This window comes from Hirundo rustica, chromosome 6 (assembly GCF_015227805.2).
Source record: "Hirundo rustica isolate bHirRus1 chromosome 6, bHirRus1.pri.v3, whole genome shotgun sequence".
NCBI classification, from domain to species: Eukaryota; Metazoa; Chordata; class Aves; order Passeriformes; family Hirundinidae; genus Hirundo; species Hirundo rustica.
The window spans coordinates 10,701,040-10,714,924 of record NC_053455.1 but is presented as its reverse complement, the minus strand read 5'-3'; positions in this window follow the sequence as shown (position 1 = coordinate 10,714,924).

Below are 13,885 nucleotides of genomic sequence, written 5' to 3'. Positions count from 1 at the left end.
AAGGCGTTACCCAGCTTTAGTTCCCTGGGCTTTGCTTTCCTCTTTGGTTTCCCCTCCTACTCCTTTTTCATACTGGGTAAAGTGAGCATTTGAATCTCCAGCAAATACAGACTTTAGGCAAGTTAACACAACCATGGCTCTCCTGCAGCTGGAAGAGGCCATGTGAAGGACTGTGCTGAGCTGCAGTGACTCGGAGGGACTTTATTGTCTGTGTTCACCAACAGAGGGTCTGGCAGCTTGGAGGCAGTGAGAGCAGTCCCATGTCTCCTGCCTGCTGCCACCAACTCGTGCTCGTGCTGCCTTCCTCTCTGGCAGAAACACAGGTCTCTGTATATATATATGTATATAAAATAATGTGTGACAGAAGCAAGATTAAGTTTACCTTTGGATGCCCGTGGTTTTTCTGGCACTGTGATCATTTGACCTCTCCCAGCTCTGCAAGGAGAGGAAGCTGACTGAACGTTTATTACATTTGCACATTGCAAATGCCCATCTACAGCATATGTTTACAACAAATTTATAGACCCCTATAAAGGGGCTAACAGGCATTATATTTAATTAATGTGGCAGAAATTATATCATTGTAATAACTGCCTGGCCTTTAGAGGTAAAACTTAGTGCCAAGGATTCCCAGATGAATCATCTCTGATAAGAACCAGAAATGACATAGGCCATATATTGTATGGTGAATTTGTTTGGATTGGTACCTTTAGGGTATTCAGCCTTGCCAAGTCTCTGTGGTGCTGACACAGTTTATTACACATTTTCATTTATTAAGAGATTATTTGACTGCAGTTTGTTGTTTTATTGTACAGCAGGTGATAATTTTACACTAAATTAACTGTAACATCTCTGTTAGGAACGGGCCGAAGAGGCTTCTTGCTATGATGCTAAATACTAAGTAATGGCTTTTATTCATCAAGGGAGTAATTTACTGCCATGTGCAGGGCTTGAATAAGACTTTCCACTAACCTGTTATTAGTCTGTGTGTGTTCAGGTTAGGGTTAATGGTCTTCTGCCAACACAGGCTCCCACCTGAAAACAGGTATCTGTGCTAAAATCTCACAGCTCACCACTTTCAGGCTGAACTAAAAAATGGTTTGAGGCTACTAAATCTACACACAGGCAGAGAAATGGTCACCGAGGTCTGGAGATGGGTGATGCTTGTTGTGTCAGTCCATGAGCTTGGATTTTAGCATCAGAAGAGGTTACAGATAGGCAGGCAAAGAAGTGAAAGCTCCTTGCACAGTTTGACTCTTCAGTAAAATAAAAAGATGTTGTTTCCACCTCTGGCTTAAATATTTGTTATTTCAACCAAAGAAATAATTCAACCAGAAAATAATTTTCAAACCCTTTATGAAAACAAAGGAAAAAATAAGCAACAATAACCATGCCTCTTTTTCCCACAGAAATTAATAACTTTTGAAGGAAAAATATTTATTCAAAAGCCCTTTTTTCAATTTAAAATAGATTACAGATGAAAATAATTTGCCTATCCCTTAATGAAGTCCATTATACCAGACTAGTTTCATAGTCTGTCTCACACAGATACCATTGAGTTAAGCTTCGCGTTGGGAGATGGGAATTCCACACCAAATTGAATTGGAGACTGAAGCAGGAACAATTATGGCTGCAAATTATTAAAGCTTTGCTATATTGGAAATTCACAGCATGCTTATAGCAGTAACTTACTATTAAGAAGAAACCATACTACAAAGCTAAAAACTAGAGGAAAAAATCAGGACCATATTGCTTCGATCACAGGTCCATGTAAAGAAACCAATCGTTGGCAAAATAATCCCCTTCCCAACTGCGCCGTGGATTAGCTTTGGTTAATGCTAACATTGCCTTTATACGGAGCACATCAAGGGAAAAATTATCAAATAAAATCTAGGGCTGCCTAAGTAATTCACAGTAAATAAGGTGCTGGAGGGGAGCCCCTGACACAAACACACACACAGACACACTCATTCTCACTTACTCTGACTTTTCTGTGAGCCAGTTCTGCCTTTGAGCGCAGGGTGAGCGACAGCTTCCCGAGCGGGCGGCTCTGAGTCACACACATCTGTTCTGACTGGACAAGCACATCAAGTGTTATATTTCCAGCTACTGAAAGGATGATCAGAGCTCCTAAATTAGCTGTCCAGTGTGGAGTTCTTTATGATTAGTTATTCCAAGTTGTCTTCTGGGGAATATTTTCCGGGCCTTCTTTTAAAATTTGCTGCTCAAAGATTGCTCTGCAGCAAGCTTGTTAGCTGGAGTGCTCGTGGAAAGCTGCTCCCAGAGCAATGTGCATCCATATGCTGAGGATATGAAATAATATTCCTAACTACTTTTTTTTGCAGTATTCCCTAGACCTGCTGAATGGGTATGCCTCTTTTATTTATTTGGGGGTGTTATTGATTTTAGATGAGGGAATATGAGACTGTATAAATGGATGTTGTCTTGTTGCCTTTTGGGAACGACATTTGGTTTCCATCCCCCTCCCCAATTGTTTTGGAGTCTGTTTTCTGCTAAGGGAATATACAGAAAATTTCAAGCTCATCCTTAATGTGGGATTCGTTTGGTTTCTTAAGAGCAGGAACAGTACCAGCCTATGAAACAAAACCCTCCCAGGCCCCAGGCCTGGGAATTGTTAGTGAGTGGGAGGCTCTGGCCATGCATTCCAGCTTAGGTGTGAATGTTTGAGGAAAAAACCTGCACACTTGAGAGTGGAGGAGGTGCATGGCACTCTATGGACATGGCAGGCACAGCTGCATACAAGGGACACTTGAGAATAAATCCTTTGCTGGACAGCTACAAAAGCTGCTGCTCCTAAAGCCATCAGTGCAAAAAAGATGAACAGATCTGGGAATGAGCTGAGATTCAAACAAATCTGCGTGTATTCAAAATATTTTTTTGGGCATAGGTGAGATTTTAAATGCGTTCAGTCCTTCAGGGGGAGTTTCAGTCTCTATGTTTTGAGAGGCATGAAGTCTTGTGCCTGCCCCTGCCTCAGCACTAGCCCAGTGAGGTCCATCCCTGTGGATTTTAGGCAGCACACAAAGAACAACATGAGCTTGTAAAGCCCTGAGAGATCCCTGAGTGAAGGCTGTTCTGCAAGGACCCATGAGATTACAAATCCTGTTGTGTTCAGGCAGGATTGCAAACACTGAGGTGAGCTGGCATGAGTGACGTGAACATCAACTAGATCATGTCTATTTTTAACATCCGGCAAAATTATTAGAACCAGTACTCTTATCATCTGTAGGGCTAAAGCCCACCTAAAAGGGGAAGGTAATGTGGGACACCCCATACAAAATGATGCTTGGAGGTTACACCACAGGGTATGCTATTACATGACATTTCTACCCATCTACCATCTCTGTAGCCTGTTCAAAGAACTGTAAGTAAAAGCTGAGCTGCTGATAACCATTTTACAAATGAAAACCTTGATTTTATTTGATGGTGTAAGACTCGTGAAGAAAATGGGGGGAAGAACCCAGAACAGAATAAATTTTATTAGTCAAGTAGATGTGGCAGAGTAATTACAGTTTCTGGGAGAGTGTGGGGAACGGCATAAGAAGCCTGGAAAAGAAATAGCAGCTTAAAATGTGATTGTCTGTTTGGGGTGATAGTAAAGTCAGAAGTGCCATTTCCAGTCTAAAATCCCTGTATCCAATACTAAAGAGCATTAGAGCCTAAATAAGGATTTGAATACAAATGTCTTCAACTCCGGCTCACCACAAAATTAAAGGATCTGTTCCAGGAAATACAGTGTATGCATGAAGAGACCCCCCTAGATCTATGCTTTTGAAGCTTAAGTTTTAATTTGGGATTTAAAAAAAAAAAAAAAAAAAAAAGATTGCACAGGGTCCTGCAGGAGTCTGACACAGTATCCTAGAAGAGATCCTGTGCTGCTGATGGCTCGAGCAGAGCAGGATTGGGGGTCTTGCCACTTGCCTGCCCTGGAGAAGGAACAGTACCCATGGTGATGCTGCTGATGCAAGAGAGAGTCAGCTGTGAACACGGAAAGAAATGCTGAATATGAGAGAGAAGCGGGGAATCCAGGGCAGGCAGGGTGGCACACAGGCTGGCTGAGTCCTGCTGATGCTGGTTTTAAAGCCAGACACACATGGTTTGAGTTAGGGCTGGCCTCCCTCTGTCCAAATGCATTGCAGATTATGGATGATGTGGGCTTTGCATGGGTAATTTTTTCTTTTTCATCTCAGTATAAGGCAGCCCAGGAGACACCATCATGTATGATGTGAGCATTTTTCTTGTGCTCTGTGTTTGATTTAATCAAAAGAGCTTTCTTAGCAGCCTGGATACACCGGGTGACCACTTCTACTGTTCTCAGCATTTTGCAACATGATTATTTTGCCAGTCCTCTTTTATGTGCAGGCTTGAGTGCACTCAGGAGCATCAGGCACAGCTCATTGATTTAGGGTCATCTGATCTAGGATAAAAGAAGACAGTGGGTAGCTTTTACCATTGTGCCTTCACCTCCTGGTGTAGACATGCTGGCAGCAGGTTGCCTTCAGCAGGTGCCCATGGGTGGCCCTGTCAAACGAGACACCTGGGTGCTGCAGTGTCCCAGCAGCAGTGGTGGCAGGGTCGCAGGATGCGGGGCGTGCTGTTAGTTGGACTGCTGGGAGCTGAGGCTGGCCCATGGCTCCCGTGGTGGCCTGTGGCTCCAGTGGTGTCCCACTGCCATGGTTTGTGACCTCTCTGGTGTTGTCCCCGGGCAGGTGTCACAGACCCAGCAGCACCAGCGGGCTCTCTGCCTCAGGGTGACAGTGGGGATTTGCTGCCCTGCCTCACTGATGCTCTGCCAGCTGCCCAGTGGCTCTGCAAGCAATCCTGAGATTGGGATTCGGTTTTATTTATTCCATTACATAAAATATTAAAATTTGAAAAAAAACCCCACACCAACATCAGGAAAGCCCTCAGTACCCAAAGGTGTTTCCAGAGCATATTTCCCATTTGCTCCTGCTGGGCAGGGCTGCTGTCCCTTTGCCCCGTGGTGCAGCGCTTTTCCATTCTGAGGTCTGGTGTTCTTGGGTCAGACCTGGATGCAGGAGCCTGTCCAAATTAGGGGCCTCCTAAGCCTGGTTCATGGACCACCTGCAAGCCCCCTCCAAAGTGAATATATGCAAATTCACTGGTCGCATTCCTCGTCTTTCTGGAGCCCTTGTGCAATTAAAGATTGGTTTCTGAGTCATCCCGCTGTGAGTCCCAAGTCCTGCAGGGAGACGTGCCAGTATCAGCCATATTAGTAAAAAGATCTAGTAAAGGGGTCAGTGACTTCATTTCAGCCACTGGGAGAATTTGTTCTCTGCAGCTCAGCTGGGGCTCTGAGGCCAAGGAAACCTTTGGTGAGGGGCATCTGAGAGCAGACGAGGGTTAATTTCTTCACCTGGAAGAGCTGCATTTTCCTGAAGAGGGAAGAGCCTCTGAATCTCTCCCATGAGCTCTGGAAAACATTTTGAAAATTTTTTTCTTCCTCAAATAAAGAATTCATTAAGTTTTCTGTTCCTCTGAGTCCCCGTGCTTCCCATTCCCAGAGGCATAATATTGAGCCTAATCACCAACTAGAACAACTGAGGCCTTTATTTTGGTGTAAAGCTGCATGAAAAAAAAAGAAAGCCCCCTGTGTATGCAGCTGTAACACTTGCATAATTTTAAGAAATATGGAGAAACTCACAACTGATTTCCAAATCTGCATCTTCCTTTTTCCTATAATGAGTGTGATGCATAATTTACACAGGCAAGAAAATGGAGGAAGCAGATTATTTTTTTTCTTTCTGTTTGTCTTCATTCAGTTACAGAAGGGCTGGCCCTGCAGAAAGCTGAGATAAGAGCCCTACCCCTTCCTTGGTGCGGTGAGCACGATAGGGAGGATGAAGAGGAACTCAAGGTACAACCAGGAGGACTTCGTTGGCTCTTTCCAGCGGTTATCAAAAACAAATATGTCTCGTCTGTTTCCTGTCTTGAAAAGGAGGAGCACGAGAGCCATGGAGTGAAATGCTCAGTGATGTTGGGGGCAATCACAGCCTCAGCCTCTGAGATACCTGCCCACACCCACAGCTCTGGCAAGAAACTGCTGACTACAACGAATATTATAGAAATTCCTCCCTGGATGCCATAGGCATGTTGATGGTTTTGCATATGTTGAAAAATCCCTGGCTAATGACATATTTCCTCTTTGGGCTGACTCATGAGCTGTTTCTCCTTGTTGCTATGAAAGTTGGAAGCACTTCAATGCTACGTGCTGCAAGTACATTTCATAAAAAGAGAGGAAAATCTCAGTATTATTTCTGGATTCACAGACTTGACCCTTTCACTTTTGCAGTCGGTGAGCTCTGCCACTTTGACATTTATTAAATAGCTTGCTGGTGGCAGAAGGAACGACAATAAAATTTGTGTGTATAATTAAAGCAAACAATCTCCGCTCTTAATCCGGCCTTCAAGGCTTGAAGTAAACAACTGCATTTCAAGGGAACACTACTGCGAAAAGGAAAGGTCTGTTGGGTGCTACTTGCTTTTAAGCATTGAGACAAAATGTTTAACAGCCTAAAAGCTCTAAGCCCTGCTTGTTATGGGGAGATAACAGCTCCATTAATTAGATGATCAAATATTACTTTATTGGTAAATTCTTGCATTGGCCTGGAATGGTTTGTGCTTGCTTATGAGACACGTAACTCAATTCTTTTGAGCATTTATAATATTCCAGTAGATTATTTAATGCAATTGCCACAATTCTCTAATTTAAGTAATACTTGCATCAATGTTCTGTGTTGATTATGACCTGGTTCAGGGTGTTTATCTGTGCTGATTTTCAGCAGCTCTCAGGGAAAAAATAAAAGGTAAAATAAAATAAAAGGTTTTACTTTTTTCGCGATGTACAAGTTTGACCCAATGTCAAACCTTGTTCTCTGTCCCTCACTAGGAGAGGTGAGGCTCGTGGGCCTGTGTACTTGAGCTCATTTTGTTTTAGCTCTATGCCAGCACATGAGCAGAGGGAAATGCGAGAGAAAAGAGGCTGGATAAAGCCTTAAGGGCTGCTGACACAGAGACCAGGAGCCGACCTGGCTCCACTGCCTCTGACTCCTGAGCAGGGGCAGTTTACCTGGAGATGGACAACACCTTCCTCTGTGGCTGTGTGCCCTGGTGCACTGGCGCTTAAACCACCTCTAAGCTGCTGACGGGCAGAGGTTACAGCCCCAGCGCTTCAGGGAAACTGAAATCACTGCTAATTCACCTTGAAAAGTGGGCTGTAGGCAGAGTGCTCAGGGCTGCAACAAGAGCCAGAGCTGGGAGCCGGGGGCACACACGGCAGAGTTCTGCCAGCAGAAGTCACCCGGCCCTGGAGCCAGCGCCGGGCTGTCTTGCAGGGACGTGGGCTGCGCAGACTGGAATCGCTGGCGGATTTAAATCAGTCCCAGCATTTCACAACCTCTCCCTGCAGCTCCCCGTGCAGGGCCCATACACATTTGTAGACCGTACAGCTCCTTCGCAGCCTGCAGGACTTTTAACACGTAATATCCGTGTTTATCTCAAAGCAGGATAGACACCAATTAATACTGCTCGTTAATGAGGGCACAACCAACTTGCATAACCTTGAACCACTGAATGCACACAGTGATGTATGAATGAGAGGTTAACTGCAGATGACAGCTCATTTCTTTTTGCTCTTCTGCCCAGAACATCCTGCCAATACACACATTATAAATAACATGTTCTCGTGATGGTAATGGGGGGGCATTTCAGAAGCAAGCATTGCTTATTTTTTTTTAGGAGTGATTACATGACATTAGGGGGTTCAGCTTTAATACCATCTGTTACCTTGGCTGCTGGGATCAGCTGTTTCCACTGCAGGATCTCCGCTGCTGGTACCCTCGACCGCAGCCCAGTTCTGCCTTCTGAATTAGAAAGTTGAATGTGAAACAAATTAACATAAAAACCTACAGGAAAGGGCAAGTTGCATTTTTCATGTGCCTGAGACACCGGTGCCCATGTGACTCACAGTTCACGACTCGCAGAGCGGTGTCATCCGTAATTCGTGTAAGCGCTCACTTGCTCACCCACACACGCCCGTGTTACAGCCTGCTTTTCCATGCAAAGCACTCAGCCAGCCGTACAGCCCAGTTAGCAACACGCTCCCTCTGCTCTCACACAGACTGTGCCACATCAGTGTTCCTTCTGTGGGAATATATTTACTTGCTGTAAGGAGCCATCTAGTGAGGGTTTACTGCACACAAAATTGAACTGTTTCTTTCCTGCTTGCCGGCAATACCGACAGAAAGCGTGCTAATTTTTCCCCCTCTTCCCACCCCTCCATGTTCTCCTTGCCACGCTTTCGGTGCAGCAAAAGCAAACGTGCCGAGCAGGTGAGGCACCGCAGGGCCGAGCGCTCGTTCCCCGGCCGTCCCTGTACAAAGGACAGGAGCACATGTGCTCACCCCGGCTCAGCTCTGCTCTCGGGGGACCCGCACGGAGCCAGCACGGTCCCGAAGGACCTGCCCTGTGCGCTGGCAAGAGCGAAAGCCAAGCGTGTGGGTGGAGAGCACAGGGAAGGGCCACGCTAGGCAGAAACGAAAGGCCGTAAACTCGGTGCCGTTCTGCTGCGCGGGGAACCGGAGGCAGAGCCAGCCGGAGAAAGTGCCCTTCGTCACGCAGGCAGCGATGGCATAGCTGGGAGCTTAATTTAATTGGCAGCAGGCTGAGCCAGAGCCTCCGTCAGCACACAGATAAAAGAGAGCAGCGTTTGAACGGAGGGCACTTCTTGCGAGTTTGCTTCGTAGGTTTGTCTTGTTCTTTAAAGAACCGATGGGCTGGCGCAGATGGAAATGCGAGAGTAGAGTTGAGAACGCCTGTGCGCTGCAGAAATCTGAAGTTACTGCTCCTGGAGCATCAAAAGCACGGCTACAATGCAAATTCGTATTGGTAGGAACTGTACAGTCTGCAAAGGGACCAAGCACACCAAGTTAAATATTAAGCCTTCACCCAGGGAAATGACAGCAGCTTTGCCACAGGTTAGAAGTAAGATTTGTTTTGCTGTGCTCTGAAATTTTACCCAGTGAACGCAGCTGGGGGCAGCGACAGGGTGGAGGGGCAGCATCGCCTGTTTTCGGGTGTGCTGAAACAGCCTCCAGACTAAAACCGAGCAGGCAGTGGGGTCTCCATCAAGGTGTGCCTGGATGCTCCGCAGCAGGCGCTGTGCTGGAGCCTCCATCGTGGCATTCACTGAGGGGGCTCCTCTGCTCCCGGCCGGCCTCCTGGGGGGGAGTTTGCAAGCAAGCGAGCAGCTGCACTGCACTCTGAGCAGCCTTATGCTGCGCTGGCACAGAGTAATCCTCCCCGTCTCCTGCCTGCCTATTTGCAGCGCTGGCTCTTAGTAGGCAGCTTTTCTGCTCCTCGAGAGCTCAGCTCTGCGCTCTCCCACGGTGTCCTCAGCTCAGTTCCCTTAGGCACAACTGGCCTGTCTTCAGTGGGAGAGCTCCAGCTCCGTGGCACACGGGAGGAAAGAGACGCTGAGACGTTTGACACGGTGATACACAATGAACAGGACAGTCATTTTTCATAGCTACGATGCGTATCAGGAGAGGGAAAGTAATCCAACTTTTATAAACGAGCCTGTATTCTACAAAACCCAGACACTCTCTCATGCACAAGAAAATGCCCTGAATTATGAATGTCTGCCATTTTACAATAACTATTCCTTGCTTTTAATTTTTTTTTTCCTTGAAAATGCAATTAATTTTTTTTTATTATTATTTTTTTCACAGTGAGAAAATCCCCATTTTTAGTCGGTGGATATTATTTGACTACATCAATGATTAATAGGTTTAATGTAATAGCAGCGATGGAAATTTAGAAAGCAAACAATCCGAGCAGAGCTGAATGGATTTGTTATAACGATTTCATTAGGGATTTTTTAAAGTTTGCTTCATACTTGCAGTTTGTTGTCGGAAAGAATTGGCTGAATTCAGTCAAAATGGTTTGTTCTTTGTCTGTCTGTGGTCACCATAGCTACCATTTCAATCTGTTAACATATGTGGTATTATTTTGTTCCTTTCTCTTAAACTCTGTTCACAGATGCTGTCAAGATCTCCCTTTGTACATATCTGATCGGCTCATGCCAGGTTTGGCTCCGTGCCTTTCCAGGGGAGAGCCTCTACGGTCAGGACAAGGTGGTTCGGCACTCGGGGCGGCAATGGAGACAGGATTAGGAGCCAGGGTGGGGAGGGATCCTACTCCACTAAGGCATGGGATCTGTGAGAAACACAGGGAAGGCATTGGGAAGGCATTGTCAGAGGTGCACCTTTTTTTCTGGAGAGGTGGGAATTCCCGATGTGCTGTGGCAGCTCCTTGGCTGCCATAAATCAGTATAAATGCATTCATTTTAGTGGGGGTGTCGTGTCTGCTGGTAGTCAGGTCCTGTGATGTTGCTCATTACACGGGTTTTGGGGAAGGAGCCAAGAGATGAAGGGAGGCACGGCTACAACATTTTAAATAAATAAGTAATAAGACTGTACAGGCTTTGTTCTTTTGCTCTTTCCAGTCTTAGAAAAGGTTCAGGTTGCCACTGAGGATAGAGGTATATCCACTCTGTGCTATGGAAGGGATTGGAATATTTAGTGGAGACCAGGTTATCCACATTTTGCATTTTAATTGGCATTGAGTGAGGAAACAAAATCAGTTTTTTCTATTGCTGAGTGTGAAGGTGATTGAGATGGCTTCATTTTCTTTCCAGCTGTGAAGCAGGCAGGTAAATATATTGATGTATGCATGCAGTACAGTTTATAGTGACTCTGTAAGAGAAATCAGAAGATCTGGAAAATACACAATTTCCTTTCAACAAAGCACTCACAGTAGAGAGTAAAGTTAAGGTGAGTCTGTATATTTATATTTTTAAGAGCATAAAAGTATTTGTTTAAAGCTCTGTGGCTCTGATTTTTCAGAGCCACTGAGCACCCTGTTCTCTGGTTTCTTTTAAGTGGAGATGTCGGTTTTCAGCATTTCTGGCAGCCAGGCCCCCTTTACTAATGCCTGCAGAGAGTAGCTGGAGAAAGTGTGAGAAACATTATTGTAATGAGGGGCTAATTCTGCCTCTCCTTCCTGCCTCTCAGTGCAAATGAAAGAGTGCCTGCAAGTCGTGTTATGTGCACGGGAAAAGGGAATTCTGATTACTGGCTCTGGCTCCCTAGGGACAGGGATGCTCTCCTAGCACAACTCACAGTAAGTCACATCTGCATTTCCAGTGTAAGGCCCATTTTTAAGGACTCCTAGTTTAGCTATAAAAATTCACTTAGCATGCATGAATAGAAACCAAATTGACAAGATAGACCATAACTGCTCTGAAAGGGCCATTAGTTCCCGTGGTATGAAAAATCCACATTTTTTAAAAGCAAGTATTATTCACATTTGCACAACAGGCTGTAACTGTTCCTTCTAAGTCATTATAGACTGTATAGAAATAATAATTTTCAAAATCACAATTGATACCACAGGCACAGAAACAGCAGGAGACAGATGCCTTGGCTTGATATCAATCCAGAGCCTTCCAGCACCACTGAGCAGGTTGGGATCGGTTTAAACCTTTGATTTACACCAATGTAACTGAGAAGAGGAAGACCACAGAATAAAGATTTGGTCTGAGTTTGGTGCAAGGTTTCTGGTGTCATCAGGGGAATCCCAGAGGGGCAGTGGCTGTAAGACCATCCATCTCCTGTGCTTGCTGCTGCTGGGCAAGAGAAATGTTTGTGTGTTCCATGTTTAATAATAAGAAAGCTTGGGGCAGATAGGAATGTAGCCTTTTTTTTTTTTTTTTTTTTTTTTTTTTTTTTTTTTTTTTTCCTCCTTTTTTTGTGATTTTAAGAGGTACTAGATCATGGCTTTTTAGAAAATTGTTTCTTTTGGTTCATGATTAGTGCCTCACTTGATATCAAATAGAGGTTTCATTGATTTTTTAAAACTTATTTTCTGGGTTATCACGTGTTGCAGGTTTTCTTTAGACAAATACCAGTAAGGAACTAACCTGTATTTCTCTCTCCTCTCTCTGAGATCACTAGCATTTGAGATTTCCAGATTATATTTGGGCTGAATGAAGAGAAAGTGTACAATCAAAAGCTGGCACTAGAGTCCTGTTGAGCTGTGCTGCCTTAGGGGTGTGTTCACAGAAGCTGGGCCTGAGCCTTCTACTGGTTTTACAACAAAGGGAATTTCCAGAGATTTCAGCAGAATGATCCCCACATGTGTCAGAAAAATGTGAACAAGATGATTTTCTTCACTCTCACATGCATGTATGGACATTCCAACCTGTAGATTTTTACTCTGTTACAACAGTTTACTTGGACCTATGAGTTTTGAAGGGAGTTTCAGATTAATTCTAATAGTTCCCTTTCCTGTGGGAATGCCAGAGCTCAGAGGCCGTGTAGGATAGCCCTGGCTGCATTTCCCTAGGATCCCCTGTGTCACGGGAAGAGATCGGGCTGAGCGCTGGAGGAAAGGGGGCTGTGTTGGCAGAAAGTCAATGCAGGGATTTTTTGGTATGATTTCAGGAGCAAGCAGCTGCCTCTCAGCTGGACTTCTCTTCCCAATTGCTGGGATTACCAGGATAGCAGCAAGACAGCAAGTCACACGGAGGACTCCCAGGGAGGCAGGAGACCACCTGGCTGAGGGGCTTTGCTGTGCTCAGAGCCCCGGGCACCAGCGAGTCTCCGTGGGAGGCTGCAGGGAGGGGGCTGCCTGGCATGTTGCAAAGGTGGGACACCTCTCTCTGGGCAGTCTTTCCTGCTCCCACCGTGGACTGCAGTGACATGGGCCACAGGAAAGTCGCCACCAGCTCTCCCGCTGGATCCGGGCGATTTTCTCATAGTTCGTTACCCTTGACGTAGCAGTGTCCCTCAAAGGTAACGCCACAGGACTGCACCAGCTCCTGGAGAGAACTTCTTCCCTCACTCAGTTAAAAAAAAAAAAAAAAAAAAAAGAAAAAAGGTTGATTTAAACACTGAAATGCAAGGGATTGTATTCCTTGTAAAGCTCCTGCAATGGGTATTTACTGTTAAACCTCAATCCTTGTCCCGCTAGGTCCTGTAACAAAGAGCTCTCCGAAGGGATTGTGTGCATTTTTTCTTCAAAATCTCCCGTGAGAAGAATTATGTTATTTGACTCCCAGACACCCTAAAAATCATGGCAGCTGTCCCCTGCAATTCCATCTCCCTTCACAGACTAGCACTTCTCCCTGGCTGCCCCAGAGACAAGTGAAATGGAAGTTTATAAGAAGAGAGTGGTATATTCCCAGGTTAAGTGCTGCATTAACTGCAATCTTCCCTACGATTAAGTGGCTCCCTAAAAGGAAATATTTTCTCCCTATATGTTTTTTTAAGGAGCGATGAATCTCTTCACACAATGTGTTTCTCATCAGATATGGAGATTAACTTAAACACAGAACTGAGTGAAGAAAACCCATCAGCTATCCGAGGCTTTCTACTCTGATTTTGCTGCAGGCCTCTTCCTCATCCTCAGGGAGGGGAAGGTGCCTGTCTCACCTCACTCAAGGTTTGTTTTTTGGGAGAAGGCACCAGCTATGGAGGGGTTAATACCACTAGAGCCTGTCTCACCTCCTCTCACTGCTGTCATTTCCCATTTTCTCCTCCCGAGCTCTTCTCCAGGGTTGATCAGAGGTGCAGGACGGGGACAGAGAGGAGCTGCCCGCTCTGGGTGCTGCCTGCCAAGGGTGCCCAGCCCTGGGGCACTGCTGGCTGGGCAGGGGGGGAGCTACGGGGGAGCACAGCTCCTCAACAGCTTCAAGTCTAATTCACTGAGAGGAGCTCCCAGGAGGAAAGGGAGAAAGTGGAGTCCTGTGAGGGCAACATAGGGTGGTGGGGAAAGCTTTATG